The following is a 27,790-nucleotide window of genomic DNA, read 5'->3' as shown; positions in this document are numbered from 1 at the left end:
AAAACAATGGGAAACAGAATCCGGGTTTTCCTGACTCACAAGCTGTGCATTATGGGATTTGCAGTCCCAAGAAGCAAATGTAGTCCTACACAAGTGTACCATGGAGAAAAGAGAAACAAACAGGAGTCAGCAAGGGACTCTAGATAGGTGTTCAAGGTGATTCCCAGGCTTCTGACAGTCCCCTTAAAGCGCCCCTTGGAAATGGGACGACCGAGTCGTAACAGTATACCCCCTCCCACCAGTCTGCTCAAGAAGAGAAGGTGATCCTTTGGCTGAAAAAAGTTGAAGAGGAAAAGCCACAGCAAGAAAATCCAACACCAACCTTGGTGGATAAGTTTACAGTCCTGCCATAGGTGAAACTTCCAATGAGCAAAGCATGTATTAATACCCATATGGGCTCCGATGTCTTTCCTCTCTATTGTTCGATTGATATGGGACGAAGTGCATGGAGTTGGTTTCTGGTGAAGTAGATTCAGGAGCAAGGAGATCTGGAATGGCATTACGGGCAGTTATCTTTATGACATTAGTTTCCTGTTCAATACTTTCTTCTTTGGAGGAGATAATTGGCGTATTAGTTACTGTAAGGTCTATAACTCCTTCCGACAAGCAGGATATGTCTGTTTCTGCAGCAGTATTTGCATTGATTGTGGTCTGAGGCTTGCAAAGCATAGAGACTGGGGAGACATGGGTAACTGGTGTTCTCAAGGTAAACATGTAAAAGTCAGAATTTCCTTTAGTTTTGGATGACTTCGGAGTATCAATCACAGGATCAACAAGAGTTTTTAAGTCTTTAGAAACTGGATTAACATATGAAAATGTAGAAGTTCCACAAACTAATTCTTTAGGGTGATCTTCAGACAAGACTGAGATTTCTTCATTGCAAGTGCTCTGTGGTTTATTCATGGTATCAGAAATGGTTTCTTTGCAAGGCGTTTCTCCTACAGGTAGTTGATCTTCAACTCTGTTAACACTGAAAGGTTGTTCTTTGGAAAGAAATGGAACCGGAGTCTCTTCAGAAATCGCCTCTACATTGTTATCTAAATTTTCAGCTTTAGCCTATGAATTAATGATGGTTTCTTGCAATAAAACACTAAGAACAGTACTTATCATCAGATCTTCGAATACAAGATTCAAATTCAAGTCTTTAGTTTTAGTGGGAAGTATTACATCTTTCAGCACTTGAGCTTCGGTTTCAGATTGCTGGTTTTCAGGAGTCTTTAGTTTCAGGGACACAGCAGGTGACATTGGTGTGCCTGATTTTTCATCAAGATCAGATACCGGTAGCTCAGAGATCTGTTCTTCACTAATTGTGGAGCTGGAAACAGGATACACATTGGCAGGGATCAGCAGGTCAGGATCAGTGGTTGAGGCTGCAACTGTGTCCAGTTCTAGGAGAAGGCTCTCATTTCTTATGACAGGCTGTTTAGTTTCAGATTGCTGGCTTTCTTCCTTGTCTGAAATATCCACGGTTTGCTTTGACACAGAAGAGATTTTTAAACTTTCTGAGAAGTCCATTATATTCTTAGTAACTGCGGGCATTTCTTCACTGTCAGAAAAATCCATTAATTCACTTGAAACAGGAACTGTCTCTTCATTATCTGAAAATTCTATGATATTGTTTGAAAGGGCAGGAGTATCCCCACAATCTGAAAATTCTGGTGTGTGCGCCATTTGAACAGCACTATCTGCAGGTTTGTTCACGGCAAGGCAGGAACCACTGTCATCACTAGATTCAGATTCTTCAACACTGTTGCACAACTTGCCATCAATCTCCAGTAAAGTCATATCTTAGTTTCTTAAGGTGCAGCTATTGGAGTCTGCATCAGAACTCTCTTCTTCCTTTGGCTTTATTTGTTCTGATAGAGGGGCTGAGACACTTCCTTCTGAAGACTCTGATCTATCCTTTGAATCAAGAGGTGTCAAATCTCTCAGAAATGTCAGAGATGCAGTCAACTGTACAGGAATTTTCACTGGAGAACTACAGGCTGAGAGAGAGTCTGAAGAAGAGGCTGATATATTTATAACTGGAGCTGTCTTTTGACTGTCATTAATAGAAGGGACAATCTGCTCTATAGAAGTCTTTGGAGAGGCACACAAAGTAGCATACTGTTCTTTAAGCCAAAGCTGGTGATCATTTTCTTTTTTCAGGTTTTCAAATTGCCTTGCAGTAGTTTCCATCAGCTGCTCTGTTACTTCTTCTACCTTACAGATAAACAGAATGTCTGGTTCTGGCAACAGTGAAATTTGCATTGATGAAAAGAGCCCACATGCACGATTTCTTGTGTATGTTACAACATATTCATCATAGAAGTCTGATATCTGCCTTTTAATCTGCCAAAACTGCTATTTTAGTGTGTGTATGTCCATATTGTTATCAAACCCACTCAGAATAGAAAAGGGTTTAACAGCGCTTTTAGAGATTGAGACTGATGTACTGTCATCCAATTTGGGAGGAGCACAAGCCATTTGAGTTGAACTAAGGAATCCCACAGTTTTTACTGATCCCTTAGATACAGGGTCTAGCCTGCTGACTTGAAAGCTCTGAGGGACTGAGAGATCTTTATAAGAGTCAGCACTGCACTTTGAATTCTGAGAAACTGGCCTAGATGGGCTGAAGCACTCAACAGAAAACAAGGGAATCCCTAGTGTGGCTTCTTGAACAGTGTCAGGGTTCTTTGTTTTGACAGAGTCCTGGAAGTGAATTTGAGATGCACTAGCATGAGGCGAGGAATTAACCATCTTTTCTTGAGAGTAAATGTCTTGTGCAGAGGTAGCAAAAGCACTTCCACGGTTATGAACATTCTTACTGGCTTCAGCTAATAGATACTGCAAAAACTCATTACGTCCTTGTAATTCTTCTACAGACAGGGACTGGGGGTCATAGCCACAAATAACATAATAGTCTATCATTGAAAGATTAGCAAGCCACTCAGTGTAGTACTGAACTTGCAAGTTATGGTTTTCTTTAACAAGTGTATCCTTAAAACTAAGGCCTTTTTTAGAGGTCTTCAGAGAATGTATAGGTTTAGAAAGGGGTGTCTTAACATGATAGGAAAGCCCTTTAGGTTTGTGTGTGCCTTTACTGCCAGGGGAGCTTGAAATGTTTGGTTCGTGCATTCTGTCACGGTTTCGGGCGGGTCTGATCAGGACTTTGGTTGGGACACCCCTTGAGGTCACCGAATATCCTAAAGAGGTAGTACACTGGGGCAGAGGAGCAGCTAAAGGCATACACGGAAAGGACAGCTATGGATAGGCACAGGAAACAGGAAAGTAAAAGCAGAGCAACCCTTGTGTGAACAAACAGGAAACGGATTACCAGTGGACAAACACGCTGGGGTTGTACACAGAGTAAGGCGCAGAACCTCCACAGTGACAGGGAATCTCAATGCCTCTGTGCAGTTTGCTCTTACAGATAGTCACCCTGCCAGCCCCATAGAAAGGAGGCAGCAGAAGTGATTCTGTCTCTGGACCATAGAGCACAAACAAGGATAGTACTTACATACACAGGACACGCTCTTGTGGGTCCAGCTCGAAACACAGTGGCGATTCCTGAGAAAACAGCAATAGCACACTGTCACTGTTAGGCACGAAATACAACGTATAACATTGGACAAGGATGGGGGCTGGAATTGCCTCCTGGAAACCAGGAGCCAACCCCAGTAGACAGGAGGACACGTATACACTGGTGAAGACTGATAGAACACTTACCAGACACAAAGAACCGAGAAGAAACAGAAACAGAAGGGAACAAACAAAGAGGCAGAGGCAAGAACTAGGAACAGGCTCAGGCTGAAGCAAAGGCGGGTCTAGGACTTGAAAACAGGGCGCAAACTTCTGGCTGGGACAGACAGAGACAGGACTGGGAAACTGAGAACAGGCTCTGGCTGGAACAGGCAAGGACAGGACTGGAATACAGGAAGTAGGAAATGAGCAGTAAACAGGACTGGGAAACAGAGAGAAGGTTCAGGCTGAAACAAGGCAGGAGCAGGGCAGAGAAACAGGGAGCAGGCTTTGGAAGAAACAAACAGGTACAAGGCTAAGAAGTAGGGAGCAGACTCTGGCTGGAACAATCAGGAGCAGGGCAGAGAAACAGGAAACAGGATCAGGCTGGAACAGAACAGGAACAAAACTGGAACACCATCCGACAAGGGGTCTGTAACACAAAGGAATTGAAGTCCGATGCACGGCGGGGAGCTTGAGGAAATGGCTGCTTATAAGCAGTTCCAAGCTGGGCTGCAGAGGAGAGGTTTCAGGTGTGTGTGGTTTCGGACACTTGCAAGTCCTGGAGGAGAGGATCCAGTGAAAAGGAGCAACTGGACTTCTCCCATTGAAAACAATGGGAAACAGAATCCGGGTTTTCCTGACTACCAAACTGTGCATTATGGGATTTGCAGTCCCAAGAAGCAAATGTAGTCCTACACAAGTGTACCATGGAGAAAAGAGAAACAAACAGGAGTCAGCAAGGGACTCTAGATAGGTGTTCAAGGTGATTCCCAGGCTTCTGACAGTCCCCTTACAGCGCCCCCTGGAAATGGGACTGCCTCTCACAAAGAGGTAACCAAATACACTTTCTAAACTGAACTCTGTATCTCACTCCCGCCACATATAACTCTGCTATTGCCACCATGATAAGGATATCAGAGACTTCCAGTCCCCCTCAGGATGAAGGCCCCAGTGAGCAGATCCCGCCTGGATGTCTGGACAGTAACAAACAATCTGGCCCATCTGGGACACCTGGTCACTCACTCACTCACCCTGCCCACACCAACCACTCCCACACCTGCGGCATCCACATCATAGCCAACCATTCGCCCCCAAACTTGTGTCCTAAGGACAGTTCATACAATTGTGTGCCCCACAGTACAGGTACCTGAGTCGAATCTTGACACCCCAGACAATGATGGTCCTGCTACACTTGGAGTGGGCACACCATGCCAGGGCACAGGCACCTGGCGGCAGGGTGCGTGGGAGTAATGCTGTGGGCCAGAGGATTGGGCCTCCAAGGGACTCCACTGATCAGGAAACCATCTCCAGAGTCTTGGGACCATAACAAAGTTCCCAGGTGTTAGACTTTTCATCCTTGGTGTGGTCTCCCTTAACTTTTTGCCTCTGTTTCCCAGGATGTTGATGTGTGCTGAACTCAGTTTTTGCTGTTTTTGTTACTCTGGTCACTTTACCACTGCTATCCAGTGCTAAAGTGCAAGTGTTCCTATACAAAATGTGTATGTAATTGGTTCATCCATGATTGCCATATTTGATTTACTGGTAAGTCCCTAGTACAGTGCACTAGAGGTGCCCAGGGCCTGTAAATCAAATGCTACTAGTGGGCCTGCAGTTGTGCCACCCACATTAGTAGCTCTGTAAACATGGCTCAGACCTGCCACTGCAGTGTCTGTGTGTGCAGGTTTAAACTGCCAATTTGACTTGGCAAGTATACTCACTTGCCAGGCCTAAACCTTCCCTTTTCTCACATTTAAGTCACCCTTAAGGTAGGCCCTAGGTAGCCCCATGGGCAGGGTGCAGTGTATGTTTGAGGTAGGACATATACTAATGTGTTTTATATGTCCTAACAGTGAAATACTGTTAAATTCAGTTTTCCCTGTTGCAAGGCCTATCCCTCTCATAGGTTAACATGGGGGCTACCTTTAAATATGATTAAAGTGTAGATTCCCTTTGGGAGCGGATAGACATGTGGAGTTTGGGGTCTCTGAGCTTACTATTTAAAAATACATCTTTTAGTAAAGTTGATTTTAAGACTGTATGTTTGAAAATGCCACTTTTAGAAAGTGAGCATTTTCTTGCTTCAACCATTCTGTGACTCTGCCTGTTTGTGGATTCCCTGTCTGGGACAGTTTGACAATTGGGATGTTTGCACCTCTCTCTAGACATTGACACAAAGGGAGCTGGGGTGTAGCCTGCATATCCTGATGAGCAATCTGTGCTAGGAGGGAGGGGAGGAGTGGTCACTCACACCTGAAAGGGCTGTGCCTGCCCTCACACAATGCAGTCTCCAACCCCCTGGTGTGTGTCTGGGGCCTGGCCTGGGCAAGGGAGGATTTCACAAACAAGAGAGACTTTTCTTTGAAGTAAGCCTACTACAAAGGGCAAAATTGGTATAAGAAGGGCACCAAAAACCACAGACTTTATATCACTTTTGGAAACCAAGAGGAAACTCTGCCTGGAGAAGAGCTGAAGAAGAAGAGCTGCCCTGCCTGTGACTGTGCTTTGTGGAGCTATCCTGCAGTTGCTGCTTCTGCCTGTGCAAGAGGACAAAGACTGGACGCTGTGTGCCTTCCTGCTTGGAAGAACTCTCCAAGGGCTTGAAACTGAGCTTGCCTCCTGTTGTTGAAATCTCAGGGACAGCAAAGACTTCTCTCTGCCAGCACCTGGAGCCTCTGCTGAGACTCCTGCCCTGCCAAGTGGTGCGCTATCCAGTTCCTGGGGCCTTGACAGGGGAAGCTGGTGGACCAAGGTTGGAACTCCACGCACAGATCGCCGTGCAGGGAAATTTCCAACACAACCTCCGAGAGCGGCTAAATAAACGATGCACCGCCGGCTCCGCAGCTGAAATCGACGCAGTGCTTGCAGCGTGGCTGTGACGCTCAGCATCGCTGATGGAAGCTGCAATGACGCAACATCCCTGGGCGTGGGAAAACAACGTAAGCCTGCCTGGACCCGAGGTGCTTTGTCCGGATCGATGCATCTCTCTCCTGTGGGGAAAGAAACAACTCACGCCAGTCAGACCGGAGAAGGAGAAACAATGCATGAACGTGCTTGCGGGTGAGAAATCGACGCACTGCTTACCTTTTTTGACACACACTCACCCGTGCAGGTTATTTTGATGCTACCCAGGTACATTTTCACGCTAACAGCGACTCATGAAGACTCTTTTTGTGTTTTATTTAATAACTTGACTTATGTATGGTGGATTTTTGTCGTTTTGGTCATGTTTTTTTAGATAAATATTTTCTATCTTTCTAAACATGTGGTGTGTCATTTTCTAGTGTTTTCATTAAGCTACTATGGCCCATATTTATACTTTTTGACGCTAAACTGCGCTAACGCAGTTTAGCGCTAAAAAATTTTGCGCCGTCTAACGCCATTCTGAAGCGCCATGCGGGCGCCGTATTTATGGAATGGCGTTAGACGGCGCAATCAGACCGGCGCTGCCTGGTGTGCGTGGAAAAAAAACACGTAGACCAGGCAGCGCCGGCGTTGGGAAAAAATGACGTTAGGGCGTCTTAAAATGGCGCAAGTCAGGTTGACGCAAAAAAATCGTCTTAACCCGATTTGCGCCATTTTTTCGACGCCCAGACGCCATTTCATGACTCCTGTCTTAGTAAAGACAGGAGTCATGCCCCCTTGCCCAATGGCCATGCCCAGGGGACTTGTGTCCCCTGGGCATGGTCATTGGGCATAGTGGCATGTAGGGGGGCACAAATAAGGCCCCCCTATGCCACAAAAAAAATAAAAAAAATTATACTTACCTGAACTTACCTGTACTTCACTGGGATGGGTCCCTCCATCCTTGGGTGTCCTCCTGGGGTGGGCAGGGGTGGCAGGGGATGTCCCTGGGGGCAGGGGAGGGCACCTGTGGGCTCATTCTGAGCCCACAGATCCCTTAACGCCTACCCTGACCCAGGCGTTAAATTCAGGCGCAAATGCAGGTTTTTTTGACCCGCCACCTCCCGGGCGTGATTTTTGCCCGGGAGTATAAATACGACGCATTTGCGTCGCCGTCATTTTTTTAGACGGGAACGCCTTCCTTGCATCTCATTAACGCAAGGAAGGCGTTCACGCAAAAAAATGACGCTCTTTCTTCATACTTTGGCGCTAGACGCGTCTAACGCCAAAGTATAAATATGGCGTTAGTTTTGCGCTGAATTTGCGTCGAAAAAAACAACGCAAATTCGGCGCAAACGGAGTATAAATACGGGCCTATGTGTGTTGGTACAAATACTTTACACCTATCACTCTGAAGTTAAGCATGCCTGCTCGTGCCAAGCTACCAAGGGGGTGATAAGGGGTTAGCTGAGGGTGATTCTCTTTTACCCTGACTAGAGTGAGGGTCCTTGCTTGGTCAGGGGGTAACCTGGCTGCCAACCAAAGACCCCATTTCTAACATCAGGACAGGATGGGCCAAATTATCACCATGTTGGGGGAAACTCCAAGGCTGCAGAAGGACTACCACTAGGAAGTCATGCAGCAGTGGCAGGCACATAATGCCACCATGGCTTGCATTGCAGGGGTGCTGAGGGACATCAACACCACCCTGTGTGGTTTCTCAACACATCATCAGGCTCCTTCCACTAGCAGCGTAAGATCTGCCCCATCTACATTAGCGGCAGCTAGTGGAATGGAGGCCCTGCCAAGGGAACCACATGCCTCAGACACCGCTCCCTCTGTAGCTGAAGAAACCCTGCAAATGTGGACATCCACCCAGACATCTGGTTGGAGCAGATGACAAGACCAAACTCACTGCCAGGAAGTGAACCTCTCCTGATGTGTCACCCTTGTGTGTCACTGAGACACCCTGCTGACTGTTCTGAGACATTACTCCATTTTCCCATGGTACAAGGACACAGGACCTGTGTAACCAACTGTTGTAGCATCTACTCTGATGCATCCATCTACCATGAATTCCCTCATCACCTTCCTCTTTATTTGTTCACTTTTTCTATTCTGAAATGTACAATAAATCACATTTGGACACAGCTACTATATATGTGTCTTTAATGATACAACAACAAGTGTCGTGCTTGCCAACTGTGGTCTGGTAATGCCCCCCTGAATCAAACAGGCAGTCAGATGGAGTCCTCCTCTGCAGGACACACATGACAACAGAAATGGCACTGGACAGATGTCAGAGAGATTGAAATCCAGAGACACAACAGGTTATAGTCAGTATTCCAATCTGCAATTAGAGCATGACATCAGGATCCATCCGGCATGGTGGCATACTAAGCACATTTACAGGTAATAGATGTCATGCCCATGGTAGACTACCTACAAAGCGGGGCACCCAGATTGGACCTATACATCACCAGGTACAGGCTCTTCACATAACCATACCATAGCTACACATTCACATATCCCATGGAACACACAAAGATCATCATAGAGGAACACAGTACCTAAACCATACACTAACATAGTCCCCATACCTGTAGGATTGTAACTCACCTTTGTCAGTATAACATTTTCTGCACTTTGGACAGCAAAGTCAGTATACAAACACAGCTAGGTCCCAAGCTCATCACAAAAGTACCCCACCCATTGTGAAGGCACAGGCCATGATGCAAACATCACACATGGGCCACTAACTACAACTGACACATAATAGACAATTTCACCCCCCCTCCCCAGCCCCACTGGAAATAGGAATGGATTAAGCAATCACAACCCCACTTGTATGGAGGAAGTACTAACAAGGTACCATCCACTGTACCTCCATCCATATTATCAGCTATCTGTCTGGTACACCTCTCATGGCCGTCAGCAATTATCATTGCCTAATGACAATGAATACCTCAAGCCTACTTTGCAAAGGCAAACAGGAAATGGCTATATCAGTCAGTGGAAGGAAAAGAGGATAGGAGAATGCCAGACAATAGCTCAATACTGAGTAGTCCATTACACAAGTGTATGTTAGGATCTGATGTAACATGTACATGACAAAGCAGGACATCATGTACTGTACACTTTACAATCTATCAGCCTGCATCCACAACCCACACTTAGGCATTGGAGCTTATGACTCCCCCACTGATGAAGCAAGTCAGGAGGTGTGATGTCAGCCATCTACTTCAGGTTATGCACATTCAACACATCAAAAGGTCCACTTCACATACCTGTATGTCAGTTGAAGTACTGATTGATGAGATCTGCCCAGAGTCACCTGCTCCTTTTGCCTCTGGCTCTTCATCACTTGCCATATCATCATTTCCACCCACAGATCCAGCTGCCTCCCCCTGATGTGCAATCAATGGCATCTGACGTCTCAGAGCTAGATTGTGGAGCATGCAGCAGACAACTATTATTTGGCATACCTTTTGGGGTGACTAGAGGAGGGCTCCTCCAGATAGGTCTTGCCTTCAGGAGCCAAATGTACATTCGATTACACACCTTATCCTCATGTGGGCCACATTGTAACAGAATTCCCCTGGCGTGGCTGGGTACTTCAATGGTGTCAACAGCCAAAGGTGATTTGGATAGCCAGAGTCACCAGTGTACACAATGGTCGGACAACCCAATTGTTGTATGTGGGACTGGATCGATTGTGATGACAGGAGACATAACTCACAGACACACCCCAAAATGCAAACTTACCAAGCAGCCAGGCCCTCTCTGTTTGTAGATGTGACATTAGATGTGGGACATTGCTCTTCCACATGATGTAGGAATCATCTACATGGAAACTTGGCTGTGACTTATGAGATGTACTGGTATGCCAGACACACCACCTGCATGTTGATTGAGTGCTAGTCTTCTTCTTCCTATATACCTGTTCATTGACACTGGGAGGGACCAGGGCTAAATGGGTGGCATCAATGGGTCTTACCACATGAGGAATGTGTCCCATATCATAAACATCTGCCTTCACATAGGCCAAATCTACATGTTGGGGGAACCTGATGTAGCTGTCCATGTGTTTCAACAATCCACCCAGTACATCCTTCAACACCAGACTGAAAATGGGTTGCAACATCCCTGCTGTTAAGGCAACAGCATTCTGAAAGGACCCTGTGGCCAGTAAGTGTAGCACTGACAAGAATTAAACGATGGGAGGTATGCCATAGGTATTGCAAATGGCAGGAATCAGATCTGGCTCCAACTGTGTACAAAGATCCATGATGGTATGACAATTCAGACAATATATCTGGATGACATGCCTGTCCTCCATAGTTTCCAGGTCTGCTAGTGGACGGTAAACGGGTGGTTGTCTCACTCTCCTCATGGCAGCATTACTATGTAGAGAGAAGTAGATATACTTTGAGTTATGCAGTATGCACACATCATTTACAAATTATATATTGCCTGACACCTAAAATTTGTTGAGGATGCGTAGCACTTCTGGCAGTGCAGCCCGTAGATATGCACCGATTCCAGCATCCTTGCCGCACATTGGCTAACATGAAACTGGGAATGTACATATGAAACTAATGTTTATGTACATGTGTGAGAGATGTAGCTGTCCTGCACTATTACCACCTATGTCTTGTAACCTGCCAATATATACACGTGGCCTATGTATCTAAGAGTAGCTTTATATAGTTCTCACCATATATACTCCCTTATCACGTAATTTTGTAAATATATGACCATTATGTTGCACATAAATTATGGCACTACATATGCATCTACAGTTATTATGGTGGAATAGGTGAATGACGCAGATTAATAAACACATCAATTGATGAAATGTAGTTAAAATGGCAGGCGCCTGATCTACTGTACTGGACAGTTGAAAGTGACCTACCACTGTGCAGACGCAACCTCCGTGCAACTTGCCATTGGGTTAGATTGCTGCCTTTGGCGGTCTTGGGCCAATGGCAATGACTGCTGGCGGCCCTGTACGTGGTGGCCCTGACTGCCATTTTCTGCGGTATTGCTCACTTGACTCCTGACACTGTTGCCAACAAGACTTCCACGACGTGCACTGCTGTGTACTGCCTTTAAGAGCCATCATGCCACGCCCTGTAGGTGATAGGGTCTCTGCCTTCACTCCAGAAAAACTTGAGAGGCTGGTGAATGAGGTCCTACCCCTGTATGAACAGTTATATGTGGCACCAGAGGAGCAAATGAGACCTATGCCTCAGCCATATGGGATAGACGTTGTGTGTGACGTTGCATCAAGCATGTGCACTCGTGTGGGTGTAGATGCATGCAGATGGCATGATGTGTGGGTGTGTGTGCTGAAGGGATGGGTATGTGTGCCAACTTGCTGTGATGGGTGTGCACTGATAAGTCCTATTGGTATGGTGCCAGTGTACATGACTTTCTCCTTTTTTCTGTGTCATCCATGCAGGTGAACACCCATCAGATGAAGGGGATCTGGTGTGTCATCACCAAGCAAGTGCCTGGGGGTCCATAGCCAACAGAGTACCCATTGCATAAAGCGATGGGAGGACCTGAGACGCTGGGCCAGGAAGACCACAGAGGCTCAGCTGGGGATGTCCTCCCAACGAGGAAGGGGTGCCCGTCAGACCCTGACCCCCCTAATGGCCCACATTTTGGTAGTGGCCTACCTTGAGGTGGATGGGCCTTTCAGGGCACCACAGCAGCCACAAGGGGGTAAGTACTTACATAAACCATATACTTTGCTCTGATAGTTTGGTGCTTGCTGTCACACTTTAGCAGCTGTGACAAAGTAGGAGGTGCTACTGGGATTACATAATACTGACTGAGAGATGGAGTTCTGGCCCTAGGCTACTGCATGTGTACTTTTAGGTCACCTGTGTCAAGAAACATCTGTGTCTGCATGTGTAGATATACAATTGTCAGTTCCACATGTGACTCCACCCAGTTTTATATATATATATATATATATATACATATATATATATATATATATATATATATATATATATATATATATATATATATATATATATATATATATGTATATATATATAGGCAGCTGTAGCAGCCTACCTGTCCAGTAATTCCTAATTCTGTACATATGAATATGTAGCTCTACGGTGGCAGATCACTCCCATCTCTGTACATCTGTATTTGCTACATAGTGCCTGATATATGTGGTATAGGCCCTAGTTACTGTTTGTCCTGGTACAGGTATTGACTCCATGTGAGTCTGGCATCTCATTCAGTCAACAGTTATGGGCAGAACTGGACTGTACATATTGGTTTGTGGTGCTGTCCCCATTGTCTCCTTTGTCCCTTCAAATGCACACTATGGGGTATGTAAAGGTTGTAACTGAAGGACATCCAACTATGGGTGTCTGATATCGTGTATTTGGGCGTACCATGCTTTTCCACGCCATATAAATGTATGCAATTCACTATTACCACAATTTTATTTCAGAGGAGGTAAGTGATTGGGCATTCCTACCCTTAGACAAAGTGAAATGTCCATGCAATATCTGCCAATGGCCTACTAATACTAGTTCAACATTTGGTATTATCCACCTACATCTTGTCATAAAGGTTACTTGGGGTCAGATCTAGTGGAGTGGGACAATCCTTGTTTCCCTTAGCCAAGCTCATGTGGACACGTTGGACAGGCATTGATTTAGCTTGACTTCATACTTCGAGATGTAATGCCTTGTCTGTACTACTATTTCGCATAAAGGTGTTGTTGTTGTGGCATATGTTGTAAGTGCAATGTGTGGACCTAGGTACTGGTTTTCACATGTCAGGATTGGTGTTAGTGATGTGGGTATACTCATGTTGACATGTCGTGGCTCTGTAGCTGCATGTCACATGGTATATAAGTTGCCATATTAGGTATTAGTTGTCTGTCCTTTGTTTAGTTGTTCTTACACTGCTGTTTGTGATTGTCAGTGGATGTTACATGTGTGGTAGGTTGGGCCACTGTTGCCGTACATGCATGTATGATGTGATGTGGAGTATCTGTGTATGATTACTGCAACTAAGCCACTAGGGGTTGATACATGTAGTGATTTATCTGTTTTCCAGACATGTATTGTAAGATTCAAATGGCACCTGATTGGGACTGCCACATGTTGTGTCTTCATCAAGGATTGTATCCATAGTGTAATATCTGTACAGAGGGTTCAGCTAGGCATGTGCTTGCAATGGCAGGTGCTGTGTAGTTAGTCAATAGAATTGTCTTTACTTGCATGGTACATTACTTATGGAGATGGACAGGTCCGGAGTTGATTGTGAACATGCGTGATGTGGTGTTAACTGTCAACTGCTGTTCCTAATGGTGATAGGAGTGATATGACCAGGATTAGGACGGATTTACAGTTTTAGCAAGGGCATGATGTGCATACTGACATAGGTTCACAGGTAAATTGATGGAAGGCTCCAGTTGTGGTACCTTACATGGATTATGATATAGGTGAGAGAAATGACATGAAGGAATGGATAGAAGTGAAATGTTGGGACATGAAGTAGGACATGTGGTGTTCTATGTGGTATGCCCTAGCCAAGAGATGCATGCCTACAGTTTTGCATGAGTTCATGTGTGTATGTGAAGAATGTGATGACCCTCTCTCGCTCTTTATCTCTCTCTCCTTCTCTCTCTATTTGTGTGCAACAGCATCGGCAGGCGAAGGAGACGGGCACAGGTGAGTGGGGATACTGCCGGCCATGGCACCCGGCGTGCTGAGACAGCGAAGGACCCAGTGGTCCAGAGGGCGAAGAGAGTGCCAGAGGGGGAGACCGGATCTTCCACTTCATCATCTTTGGAAGCCTCCTCCAGTGGACACTCCATGGTGGTGGTGGACCCATCTGGGACCACCCCAGCACCATCTTTGTCCACTAACCCCCTTTCTACCACTGCCCTCCCTGTAGCTCCCTACCCAGTTGTCCGTGCCCGCTCACCCAGGAGTGTGGGCATCTCCTTCGCCACAGGCCCCTATGCCCCGGCCAGCCTTGCTACCTTCAGTGGTCAGTCGACCATCAAGAATGCCGTCCAGGGACTGGCAACTCAGGTCCAGCAGAGTAATATGCTCCTGGAGGGCATTCACGGTGCATTGGCTGTCCTACAGAGATCCTTTCAGGCTCTGGCCTCCACATTAATGGCAGCCAGTCACTCTTTGTCTTCTGCCCTCTCCTACACCTTACTTTTCCCAAACCCAAACCCCTCTTCTCTGACCCAGCCAAAGCACACAGACAGACAAGCATGCATCCACCTTAACATCCAAGGGTACTGCTGGCAAACACAAGCACCACAAGACTCACCACCAGCATGCACATGAACAACAATGACCTGTAGACACAGCAACAGTCACTACATGCCCTGACAGCCCCACCAGCCCAGCACCACAGACACTACACCAGACATGCACATCAAAATTGCACACACGATTCCAAAAAGAAAGGTTCTTCATAGACCAATAGGTTCTACATACCACAGAAAAGAAAAAGTTATTTCTTTTAAAGCACAAGCCCTCACTCACCTTACGGTGACATGCTTCATCATAGAGCTGTGCTCCTCGTCAGGCTGGCGCTGCAATGCCTGACGGGCCCCACGATGGGGCTCTTTGCCGGAGATCTTGTTTAAGGAGAAATGCACAACCGGTCAAAAAGAAGTGTGGAGGATTGGTATAGTAGTGGTTAAAATTGTCTAGAGGTAGAAAATAAATACGTCTTTAATTTGGTGTAGATACCTCTGACAAGGTTAAAAACAATAAATAGGGAAATGGTAAAATAATGTCTACGCTCCCCATAAAAAGAGAAATTATTCCATGGTTCCAGGGAGTGTTGATACCATTAGGTCTTCCCACACGATTCTATCCATATCCAAGGATAGCTTCAAGTTATTACTTTCCCTGATGAGGCCCTACATATAAATTATGAGGGCTCTGTTCTCCCTAAATAAGGGTTTTCCAAATATCTAAAGGATTAGGTACGTTTATTAAGGTCCTGACGAATCGCACTAAGATCATTTTTGACTACCATTTAGCGAGAAACATGTTGACCTGTGATGTAGAGTAGCACAGGGGACCCTGTGTCTACTTGCTTCATTTATACTACTCCCCAATGTGAGAGTCAGTAATTGCTATTAATAATAATTTCTCTTTTTATGGGGAGCGTAGACATTATTTTACCATTTCCCTATTTATTGTTTTTAACCTCGTCAGAGGTATCTACACCAAATTAAAGACGTATTTATTTTCTACCTCTAGACAATTTTAACCACTACTATACCAATCCTCCACACTTCTTTTTGACCGGTTGTGCATTTCTCCTTAAACAAGATCTCCGGCAAAGAGCCCCCTCGTGGGGCCCGTCAGGCATTGCAGCGCCAGCCTGACGAGGAGCACAGCCCTATGATGAAGCATGTCACCGTAAGGTGAGTGAGGGCTTGTGCTTTAAAAGAAATAACTTTTTCTTTTCTGTGGTATGTAGAACCTATTGGTCTATGAAGAACCTTTCTTTTTGGAATCGTGTGTGCAATTTTGATGTGCATTATATTGGGAACTTCACACACGGGACCAGGAGTCTTTTCTCCGAATATCCCTTTCTTTTGCCCCTCCTTTGTTGGTTTTTGATGACTACACCAGACATACCTGCAGTCACCACACCAACATTCACCTACACAGCCACAACTCCTGTCTTACCCACAGTCATCACAACAGCAAACCTTCAGATATCTACCCCAGCCATCACATCCACAGCTACCACAACTACCAACACACCTACATGCAGCACATCCACCATGCCTGCAGTCACCACCCCAACAGATAGTCACCCATCCACCACAGCATCTTCCTGCACCTCCACCCCCTCTCCTCCCAATACACATAAACACCCACATTCACCCACCCAACAGACACCCACCACCCACGAGCATACCTCGCATACCTCGCACACGCATGCACTCAAGACATCCATCAAGCAAGGCACCTTTTACAACCACTACCTCCTCTTCTACTCCAAAACCCTTTTGTCAAACTCTCCGAAGAGTTCCCAGCCTTCCCTAAGCCTTGACCTAAGCCTCCCTCCCAAACCCAAGCCAAAGGAACACCCACCCAAGCCTTAGTACAAACCCCCCTCCCCCAGTCCCTGAGGTACCTGCCTTTCCCCTTGATGCCCCATTCTATGGACGTTACATGGCAGTCAAGTTGGGGCATACACATGTGTATGTTGCACTTTTGATTATTGGACTGGCCTCTGGCCGTAGAAATGTCATCTAATATATTTTATATTCAGTATATCACAGGACCAACCTGTTGTTGGTTTCAAGGTTACGTCATAGTCTTGCATTTCTATACTTAGGGCAGTGTAGGTCTTGGCTGACATTGTTTGTGTGTTAGCATTTGTGTGTGAGTGGTGGTTGTGCTACCTGTTGTGTCTGGGCTGCATGTGTGGTTGTGTATGGCATTTGTTTCCCAGCGATGGGTGTGTTGTGTGATGGGCATGTGTATGTTGGGGAGAGGTTGTTGTGTTAGTATTGTGTGGTGTTTGTGTCGACATGTGTTATTTGCTGTGTTGTGTGCCTTTGTGTGGTTGCACTGTGTGTGTGTGTGTGTGGGGATTGGTATGTCAGATCCGTTGTGGTGCGTATTTCTGGGGTATGTGCTATGGCTCGTTGTTTGGATGTGTGATTGTGTGTGTCTGTTCTCTGGTGTTGTTATGTTGTGTTGTATGTATGATTTGCCAAGTGGAGGTGTGTATTGTCGGTGTTTAACAGTGTTTTATGGTGTTGCGGTTGTGGTGTGGTTGTGTCATTTGGTGGTGTTGTGTGTTGTTGTGTGTGTGACTGTGCTGGTGCTGTGCATCTGGGGATTGGTGTGAATTTTAGGCATGTGTGTGTGATGGCTGTATTGTGTGTGTGCTGTGTATGTGAATGTGGGTATGTGGCTGTGTGTGTATACATGTAAGTGTGAAGTTACGTCTGTGTGTCGCCCTCACCAGCCGTCCCGGATGTAGTTGTGTGCACTCACAGTTGGTGTCGCCGCTATCGTCGTCACTGGTGCCGGAGTCACTGGGTGAGCAGGAGCAGAGGGAAGATGTGCAGTTCAGGTTCCATGGCGGCTCCAGACTGGTATGTGTTCCCAATGGTGGGTATCTCCTTTTATAGAGTTGGTTTCCACCAGGGTTTCCATGGTGGTGCGACCTGCGACCTCAGCAGAAACCTTGGTGGTGTGCAGACTCATAATCTGTCCAGCGGGAACATGCTCTTGCTGGCCTGAAGCTGGTTGCCGTCGTCCGTGGCAGCCTGACCGCAGTGGCAGTGCCGGCTGTGGATTGGCTGTATTCTGTTGGGAAGACCGCCATGGTCATAATTTGACGGTCTTCTTCGCCCGCCTGTTGGCGATACTTCCTCCACCGACTGCTTGACTCATAATGACCCCTTAAGTGAGGAAAATGAGGAGAAATAAAGATATATCTCCTCATTGTACCTCCCATAGAGAGGTCTAACGTTTTGGTCTATCCCCAGGTTTACATGGCCTTGTAAATCTGGGAAGTGTTAACATCCATGGGTGGCGCGTGGGAACACCCACCGGAATGTCCATGGAACACACCCGTAATGCAGAGTAAGGCAACACAGTGATTTGCGCTGCCTTGCCTTACTTCATATCTATGAAACCATTCAAAGCCACGCAAAGTGGCTTGAGAGGTCTCATAGATATAGTTCAAAGGTTTCCAATGCCATTGCATAAACTTATGAAAAAGTGTAAGCTTACCTTTGTAAATCAGGTCCCTGATGTTTTTCCTAGAATCAGAAAAAAAGATGATGGATGGGATGTTTGAATTAATCTCAATCACCAGCAATTGCTCTGGGCCACATTACAATGCATCATTTTTAACCCAACATGCCACCTTAGTTTGGCCCCAGACATATGAAAATATGTCTTCACCCTGCTCCAATGGAAAGAGTTCAGCCTGAACTGCCAGGCCAGGTCTGTCCTTTGGACTGGGGACATGACTCCTGTTTTAATTGAGACAGGAGTCATGTCTACGGGGTTTTAACGTTGAAAAATGACACTAGTCTGGACAGAGGCCTTTTTTTTGCCTCTGCCCGTACTAACGTGATCCTCTGATGCTAAACTCCCTGTTCCCCCTATGCCTCCCGCATCCGGCTAGCATCATTTTCTAAGACACTAGCCAGACCATACCCCCGGCTAGCGTCATACCATAAATATGATGCCCAGCTTGCGTATTGGTATGGCACTAGCCAGCGGTAAACTTTTTGATGCTGAACTGCCCTAACGCAGTTCAGCCTCAAAAAGTATAAATATGGGCCTTACTTTCCTGCAAGGACCTTCAAACCTCAAACAATCTCAGAAATCATTTCTAGGATTGAAAATTCCGGAATCTTTAAGGAGCCACAAAATTTCTATCATCTAGCATTCCCACACTTGTCCCAATAAAAATGCTAGACAACTTATGTGGCTTGGCCTAATGCCCGTGACAGGAATGGAACAAACGATGGACAAGGAGAGTACTTTGCAAAGAATCCCATGGGTGTCTACTTTTTTAAAAAGTCTGGTTTTAGTAGGTTTAGTGAGTTTCAGTGAATGGTGTCTGATTGCAGGTCCAAATACCACAGCTACCTTAATCTCTGATATCTACATTGTGCTTTGGTGCCTTTTGTGTCATAGTTACTAGGTCAAGGCATACAATAGGGGTGATTTATCAAGTAGTGTGGAAAGGCTGGGCAGTAGATCCCCACTGACAATAGAAGTAGTAAAATAGTAAAACACATGATTTTAGCTATTAAGGCAAAGTTTGAGTATTGTAAGTTATTGTTGATAAGTGAGTGGGCCCATGCACATTACACTTCCCTTCTTCACTCCTTTGGGTGCTAACAATGTAAGAGGTTGATGTATAATACTACTACTACTACTACTACTAATAATAATGATAATAATGAGTATTTGAATATTAAACCCTTTTCTTAGTAGCAGTGAGACATAAAGCCACATCAAGGCACCATCCACTTTACAGTCCCTTTACAAGCCTTTAATGTGAACCACACAAAGGGGGTCATTCTGACCCCGGCGGGCAGCGGTTGCCGCCCGCCTGGCGGGATCCGCCATTTGGCCGCACCGCGGTCAAAAGACCGCTGGTGCCATTCCGACCTTCCCGCTGGGCCAACGGGCGCTAACAATGTTAGCGCCCGCCGGCCCAGCGGGAAGGGGGCCTGCAACATTGAAGCCGGCTCCGAATGGAGCCGGCGGTGTTGCAGGTGTGCGACGGGTGCAGTTGCACCCGTCGTGCTTTTCATTGTCTGCTAGGCAGACAGTGAAAAGCAGGCTGGGGCCCTGTTAGGGGGCCCCTGCACTGCCCATGCCATTGGCATGGGCAGTGCAGGGGCCCCCAGGGGCCCCAGGACACCCGTTCCCACCAGCCTCTTCCTGGCGGTGTAAACCGCCAGAAACAGGCTGGCGGGAAGGGGGTCAGAATCCCCATGGCAGCGCTGCTTGAAGCGCTGCCATGGCGGATTCGCCCAACCGGGGCTAAATCGGCGGGATGGGCAAGGAAGCACCGCCAGCCTGTTGGCGGTGCTTCCGTCATTCGTGGCCCTGGCGGTCGAAGACCGCCAGGGTCAGAATGACCCCCAAAGTCCTTCACACCACCAACCACGGGCCTACACATACAGCACTCTAATCACCAAACCTTCACCATTCAAGAGCCCATCACACTTATACTCTCATAGAACATAAAAAACAATCACATTGTCACTGAACCAGTCATCAGCCAATCTAAATACAAACACAGCTCTAGCAAACCAATACACATACTCTCAGCAAACGACTACACATACTAACAGCCACATAATCTACCAGCCCCAGCCATACATTCAGCTAGACAACATCCACACATTTGCCACTATACACATATCACCATCCACTGATCAGGGTTATGTTATGTTACAGCATTTTATATAGTGCTTAAACGGCTCGCTCCATACAGAGTATCCTGGTTCTAAGCATAACCTGATGCTCAAAATGAAGTAAGGTTAAAAAGTGAGGTTTAATAAGGTTTTTAAAGCACGAGAAGGAGTTACAAAAATGAACGTGAATGGTGACTTGTTCCAGTAGTGAGGAGCAAGATACAAGAAGGAATGCCTGCCATTTCAAGTAGTTTAGATCCTGCGGCGGGCTGTCAGATCACTATTGAATGATGTCAAAGCCCTGGCAGGATAATGAAAACTGATATTGTAGTGGAGATACAATGGGCCATCCCCGCTTATGACCTTATGAGAAAGGCAAAGAAGCTTGAAAATGTACATTTTCCTAACTTGGAGCCAATGTAAAGAACTCAGCACTGGGCCTATTCTATTGGCTACTGGTAGGTGACAGACCAACCAGGTGGCCGAATTTTGGACCATCTGAAGATGATTCATCAGGGACTAACTCATATCTACCAGCAAGGCATTTCTGTATTCCAGGTGACTGGTTATAAGTGCCTGTGTCACAGTCTTCCTGAAAAGGTAGCCACAAGAACACCTTATTGAGAAGGCATAATATTCAAAAGTAGATACCACAGGTAGTCATCCATTATAACGCAAAGATTTCAGACTACGTTTTAGAACAGTGTGGGTCAGGGTGGGGTGCCAAGGTCTTCAGACCACCAATCCTCTGACCAAGCCTGAGAAGCTTTTCCCAAAAATGTCATTTCAGTTTTTGCCACATTCAATTGGAAACCGCTGTCTCATTCAAATAGCCACAGCATGCATGCAGTCCGCAAGTTTGATTTTAGTAAGTTAGAGATGTCAAAGAGTGTACTTCTCAGGGAAGATCCCTGCGGTACCACGCCGATTTTATCAGAATTTGTAAGTGGGAATGGTAACTACCCAGGGAAATCCAAGAAGCCCCTCAACCAGTCCTAGGCCTGGCTATGCACTCCTATGGCATAGAGGCGGTCAATCGGTACTGCACGTGATATGTGTTGAATGCAGTGGAAAGATTGAAAAGTATCAGTTCTGCTGCACTTCCCTTTTCTAGAGAAGACCTAATGGTATCTGTGACTGCTAAAAGAGTTGTTTTAGTACTATGCAGAGACCTAAAGCCTGATTGTGCGTGATCCAGTCCATGAATGTCCTCAAGAAATTTGCAGAGTTGCCTGTATACCACACTCTCTAAAACCTTAATGAGTAACAGCAAAAGAGAGATGGGCTGATAGTTTGAAAACCTTTTTGGAGAAATCGGAAAAAATATTGGAAAGTTTCCACATCTTCAAAGCTGTTTTTAAATAAAAGTTTAATAAGTTCATGAAGTAGGGCACCAGGAGAAGAGCCAAAGAGGTAAAGGTCTGAGTTGGAAGTGTATCATCTAGTGACCCCTATTAAACAGCTCTTGCACTTCCGTTAGGTCAATAGGGTCAAAACTTCCTAATTGGCTTAGTGTGTTTGTGGGTGGACAGTCATAACTAACATAATTACTTGTATCTGTAGACAGATAATTGATCAAATCCCTCATTGCTTTTCCTTACCTGTTCCTGAAAATATATGGACACAGAACTAAACAAGTCTGCTGAGGCTACAGTTGAGGTCTGGCTTACATTGGTAAAGGTGAATGCTTTAACTGCATTGACATTTTTTGTTAGAGTTACCTGAGTTCTGAATTTTTACAACAAAAAAATGTCTGCTGTCTGTCCTTAGCTCTTTATGATAAGTGTTTATATCCTCTTTGTAAGCCTCTCTTTTTAGAGGAGATTTACACCAGTGATCTTGTCAATTCTTTACAACTATGCTTAATAATTTTTTGCCTCATCATTATACAAGGGTGCCTGCTGTTTATACCTCCTGCTCTCAAGTAGTTGCTGAGATCTATTTTATTGCAAGAGTTAATCAGTAATTTCTGGTACCTAGCTACTGCTGAATCAATGTCACTGGGTGACTCTACCAGTTGCAGACAGGGGCCTAAACTGCTAATAATGGTTTTCTTCCTATAAAGAAACACCCTTTATTTCCCCATCTCCTGAGACCCAAATCCTTACACAGCATAGCTAAAACTTAATGTGACAATGGTCTGTCCAAGTAAGTGGTAAAGGTGGATCGACATTTATCCCCATGAAATTGCTGAAAATCAAATTCAGTATAAGACCTGCCTCATAATTTGGGATGCTAATTGTCTGTTTCAGCTCTATAAGCCCATATCAGACAGTATTGAGAATTAAAGCCACCCAGCAACAGATAATTGGTTTGCCCTAGCAGTAAGAATTCTAACAGTGTTAAATTAAATTAGTTTTTATGGCCCTGTTGGCAGTAGATCAGCGCCCCTCACCAGTTGGTATGATTAGGAAAGCCTGTTATAAACACCAGCATTCCTAGTTGGCTAGACAGATGGGAATTCAGAATAGAGATGTTGAGCTTCTTAGAAAGGCAACAGCCACACCCTCTCCGTGCCTGTCTTCTCTTTCCAATTTAACCAGATTACAGTGATCCGGAATAGCAACATCAATGTCAGGAAAAGCCCCCAAGTATAACCAAGTCCCCGTAAAACAAGAGGCATCCGGCTAACAAGATGTCAGGAATCCCAGATGCAGGTCTTATGTGTGGGGAGAGACCTGACATTGCAAAGTGCACCTCTAGGTACAGACTTTCTAACTGCCCTAGAATTTATCAGACCTCCCCAACCTGGCATCAAACTTCCATCTTTGTAGATATGTAACTGAGGCCTATATGACTCACACATTCATGTAAATTGGTGACGACTACAGGAAAAAGGACCCTCTGTGAGCGTCAGAGAAGAGTGTTTAAAACACTGGCCTCCCCATCCACTTCTGCCCCCTTTTGGAGCTTGTAGTACCTTACTAGATTATTCTGCTTCATCCCGAATTCCTGAGGGTAACTGAACAGGGGTTCTGGTGTCTGACGGCAGTTGGATGTGGACAGGCACAGATGGGCTTGCCTTTGGTACACATTTGACATGCCAGCAGTGCACCCACTGCACGCATCCATGCTACTGGCTTCCTTTTAAGGCTAGCCACCAAGCTCTTTCACAACACTAGAGTGTTAAACGCCCTGCAAATGGCAGTTGCAAATGGCAGATAGGAGAAATAATGGCTACCCGATGTAAAGCTCTCTCTGCCAAATGGTACAGACCGGGGTGGACCGGAGAACAGTCAGAAAGCAAAAGTATCCAATGTTTCCCAGCATTGTTATTCCCCACTTCTAAAATGAAAAGCTGAATCCATTAAAATCCATTAGTCTCACAGAATTACCCCCCCTCTGAAAACATCAGACTGTACAAGATTGCCAGCGCTCACCCCCCTAAGAAACAAGTCTGCTATAAAAGTGTAAAGCGTCCAATACACCAACATTTAAAATTGAGTTGCCAACCTCTCATATAGCTCCATGTACTCGCTACTAGCTTCTTTTAAATACCAACCCCCATGCTTGCTCAGACCACTAGAGCATCAAATTATGCCCTGAAAAAGGCAGCAAAGCTCTCTTCAGCATACAGTACAGACCGTGGCCTACCGGAGAGCAGTCAGAAAGCTAAAGTATCCAATGTATCCCAGAAGTGTTATACCCCACTTCTGAACTAAAAGCCAAATCCATTTTGATCACAACAATAAACCACCCTGAAAACATCAGGCTGTACAAGATTGCCAATTAAAGTCTGCTATAAAAGTATGAAGTGTCCATAATAACAACAAGAAATGCAAATTTGTTTGGTAACTCTCGTAGAGAGGTGTGAAAATACATTGGGGTTGTGTGGAAGTACGTTGGGGGTGTGTGGAAGTAAGAAGTGGGTGTCTGAAGATGCACCTGTGGCCTATGTCTCGGACAGTGTGAACAAAACTACCTTTCAACACTGGGTTAAACATGCTGGGGCAAATTCTAAGAAGTTACCTAAAAGTACTTCTAGAAAAACTAAGGGGGGTATTTATAGGCCCCTAACGCCACAGGAGCGTCACTTTTCTTGATGCTCCTGTGGCGCTAAGCACTGCGCCGTATTTACAAGGTGGTGTTAAGCTACTTTTTGTGGATTAAAGTCACCTTGTAAATACGGCCCCTTCACACGCAGCACTGTGAGTGGAAGGGGTGTGCAACAGGTGTTGCTGTGGGCATGCCACAGCAACACCCATTGCATTTTGACACTGCCTCAGATTTATAAGATTTCGTAAACCTGGGGCAGCGCCAAAATTTAACGCCACCCAGGGCACAACCAGGAGGAATACTTTAATTCCTCCTCGGTTTTTTTTTCTTTTTCTATGCGTGCTGCATTCTGCAGCACGCATAAAAAGAGCAAAATGCCAGAAATGATTGTTTATGTACAGGAAGGTGTCTCTTCCTCCACATAAACAATCATATGAAAATTACGCTTTGGCACTTCTGTGTGTGCTGCATTGTGCAACACACACAGAAGTGCCAAAGCGCCATTAGTGATTGTTTATGTGCAGGAAGGGACACCTTTCCGCACATAAACAATCACACCCCTCAATGCAGACATCCTTGCACGATGGTGAAAGGATGCCTGCGTTGGCAGCTACATTTAGCAGCAACGCAGGGGACAATACAGAGGTGCACCGTATTCACTTAAATACGGTGCATCCCTGCATTTCTGAAATGATTCAGTGCGGTGCTGCCAATTTAGGCGCAGCACCAAACTGCGCCACTTTTCTATAGATCTGACCCTAAGGGCCTTACAGATACTCTGTCAAAACATGGAGCATGGCCTGTCAATTGTTATTGTGTAGGGCATTAACTGCAATGTACTAGCGATATGGTGTGCAGAATATCCACCATGTTCTGACAGAGAATAAAGATGGCAAACAGTCAACAAGTAGGACATATGTAACTAGTGGTGGGTATGTCATACCTACCTTGACCATTTCCTTTTTATCTGAACAAGATCCCCTTCCCCAGTGCACTCACTGAACTAAATCCAACTCCTTCTATGAAGTAAGATGGGGTCTCTGAGGATGCACTTGTTGCCTTTTCCTCGGAGAGTGTGAGCAAATCTAACTTTTGAAAACTAAACTAGGGTAAACAAGCTTGGCAGACTCTAATAAGTTCTTGAAAGAGCACTTTGAGAAATACTAAGGGCGAATTTGAGTTTGGTGGAGAGAATACTCCATGGCAACAGTGACAGAGTACCCTCTCCCCCAAACGCAACTCAAATTTTACAATACTGACAGAATCCATTGTGATGTGGGTTCCTGCCAATGTTTAGGGTTGTCTCTGGACTTGCAGACAACTCAAAATATGGCATGTGGAGGTCCCAAGGGATGGCAGGTAATGCCTTCGTCCATCCCGAAGGGAGTGGCCTGCAAACAGCAGACTCTAAATCAGATTTTAGGGTTTGGTGGACAGGGTACTCAGTCAAAACATGGTGCATGTCCTGTTCAATGCTATGTGCAGGGTGCTGCTTTTAATGCACTTGTAATACTGTAGACAGACGTCAGCAGATTTCAACGAGGATGAAGGTAGCAATTAGCTAAAAGCAAAACCAATGTGTGCCCCTTTACAGAAGTCATTTAAGAAGCAGTTCCTTAAATCTAATTTAAAAAGAACAAGTCCTGGATTGTGTTCCCCTTTCCAAATAGGATGGAGGAATTTGAAAAAGTACACAAAATCTCTAGTGAAGGGCCATGGAATTTATGTATCCATGAACAGCAATTTGGGGAAGATATGAACTCTTAATCCATATGCTCCAGTTCAGTCAGTTTCCCAGAGCTTTATTTTTGTGTGGTACAAAGCTAAGCCAGGTGCAAAACAGAGGCTAGGCTGAGATTGGCACTGGGGACAGTACCATTCACTCTCCTGCCTCTTTCCTTGCCAACTACAAACTCTGAATCAGTGATATCGGTGACTCCTCTACTCTGTTGCAGGAATGTGGTCAGCAAAGTGCCGATCTAGTAGCCTTGCAATGTCCTGCACAATAGATCAAGTAGAGAACACTGCTTCAGCAGTAGCACAACGTTGAATAACGGCCAACTGAAAGTCAAGTAAGCACATCAGACTTCCTATGATGCTCTGCCAATGTACAGTGTATCCATTACTTGTTGCTGTAGGAATCCAGGTTATTAGTTGAGAGGGGTGAAATAATAAACATAGGGCCAGATGTATCATTATAAATAGTGATTACCTAATTGCGATTCTCTGCAAATCGTAATTAAGTAATCACTATTTTAACGTATGAATTTCCATGAGTTTCATTTAGCGTTTCCTAATGGGTATAAGTTGACCTACCTCATTAATATGAATGAGGCAGGTCGCAATTCGCGACCCATTAGGAAATGCAAAAATCACAGAGATGGTGGCCTGATGGGCTTAGCAGACCACCATGTCTGTGATTGATTTGAAATAAAGCAACCTTTTAATGCAGCCCGTTTTCCTTAAAGGAAAAGGGGATGCATCTAAAAAATAAAAATAAAAAGTTTTCCTTTCATTTTTTAGGAGTAGGCAGTGGTCCGGGGGACCAAAAAAATGTTTTTGCTACCATTCACAAAGGGGAAGGGTCCCTTGAGGACCCCTTCCCATTTGCAATTGGGATACCACTTACTTGAAGTAGGTGGTAAAATGTGAATGTGTTGGGACCGCATTTCAGCCACAAAACATTCCTACATACCGCTGCAATTCGGTATTAGAAAGGGACACCCTTCCTAATACTGAATCAGGATGTATTCACAATTCCATATTGCAATTCAGTAACATGCTACAGAATCGCAAATTGGAATTCATACATACCAAATGCAAGTGTGATAGGGTAGCCTATTTTTAGCCTATGGGAGATATAGGCCTTAAAACTGAGAAAAATTGTTTTAGAAGTTTTTCCCTGCCAGGACATGGATACCTTAAACCCATCCGTCTTACTTTTAAATTCCATGCACCCTACTCTAAGAGTAGTTAGGGCCTACCTTATGGGTGACTCATACATTTAAAAAGGAAGGTTTAGGCCTGAAAAAATGTTTGGTTTGGCAGAATGAGATAGCAGTTTAAAACTGCAATTCAGGCTGCAGTGGCAGGCCTGAGACATGTTTTGCAGGGCTTCTGTAGTTAGTGGCATGAGTGCTGCTGTAGTAGCAATTAATTTAGAAGCCCTAGATACAAACAGCACAATTCACTACCACTTAAATGTAAATTATATGTGCCAATTAGGTGTAAGCCAATTTTACCATGTTTAAAGGAGAGAGCCCAAGCACACGGAAAAAGTGCACGGAGTCCTAAAAG

This window comes from Pleurodeles waltl, chromosome 3_1, assembly GCF_031143425.1.
Source record: "Pleurodeles waltl isolate 20211129_DDA chromosome 3_1, aPleWal1.hap1.20221129, whole genome shotgun sequence".
NCBI lineage: Eukaryota > Metazoa > Chordata > Amphibia > Caudata > Salamandridae > Pleurodeles > Pleurodeles waltl.
The sequence above is the reverse complement of the archived record's forward strand: the minus strand, read 5'-3'. Positions refer to the sequence as shown.